Consider the following 844-nt stretch of genomic DNA (forward strand, 5'->3'; position numbering starts at 1 on the left):
TTTCAGAGATAGAGATGGGTGACGAAACACCACCACCACCTGAACCAAGGCTTACAGACTATTCTAAGCCAAGTCTGTCTGTGCTACCCAAGGCAATCATGCCTTCTATTGCAGCTGAGACCTTCAAGATTGAGCCTGCATTGATTAACATGATTGATAGACGCCAGTTTGGTGGGGAAGTGGGTGAAGACCTAAATCTTCACATTCAGTCCTTCATCCAATACTGCTCTACCATCAAGCAAAAGGAATTGACTCCGGAGCAGACTATGGAGATGCTTTTCCCGTTCTCTCTGAGTGGGAAGGCAAAGTTGTGGATCAATGGGTTGAATCGAGCAGCCATGAAAATTACTAACTGGGAGTTTTTGGCCCTTGCATTCTATGTGAAATATTTTCCACCTGAGAAGACAGCTCGTCTAAGGAGCCAGATAATTTCCATTACTCAACAAGCAGATGAGAGTTTGTTCGAGGTCTGGGAGAGATTCAAGGATTTGCAGAGAGAATGCCCACACCATGGTTTGAGTGACTGGTTCTTGATTCAAGGATTTTATACTGGTTTGGGTAATGAGTCTAGACTTATTCTGAATTCAGCCGCTAGTGGGAGATTCATGCAACTTGCTGTGACTAGAGCTATGGAGGTGATTGAGGAGATGGCCATTCATAATGCCCAGTATGGGAATCCTAGAGGCCTATCTAAAAAGGGTGGTAAGAATGACTTGAATTCCATAGAACAATTAACTGACCAATTGACTGCTTTATATTACAAGTTTGATAATATGCAAGCAGCAAATATTCAATCTGCCCAACCTGTTAGTGTAGCTGCAATGAATTCTCAAACTGTCAATGT

General features: G+C 42.9%; 1 non-coding gene across 1 annotated transcript; it reads right to left on the reverse strand.

The window, feature by feature from the left end:
* Window positions 1-410: 410 nt before the first annotated feature.
* On the reverse strand, window positions 411-517 carry LOC130460274 (small nucleolar RNA R71). The gene has a single exon (XR_008920196.1). It is a non-coding gene; the product is annotated as a small nucleolar RNA R71 (small nucleolar RNA).
* Between the last annotated feature and the right edge of the window lie 327 nt (window positions 518-844).

The sequence above is a fragment of the Spinacia oleracea genome, chromosome 4, assembly GCF_020520425.1.
Source record: "Spinacia oleracea cultivar Varoflay chromosome 4, BTI_SOV_V1, whole genome shotgun sequence".
Classification (NCBI taxonomy): Eukaryota; Viridiplantae; Streptophyta; class Magnoliopsida; order Caryophyllales; family Amaranthaceae; genus Spinacia; species Spinacia oleracea.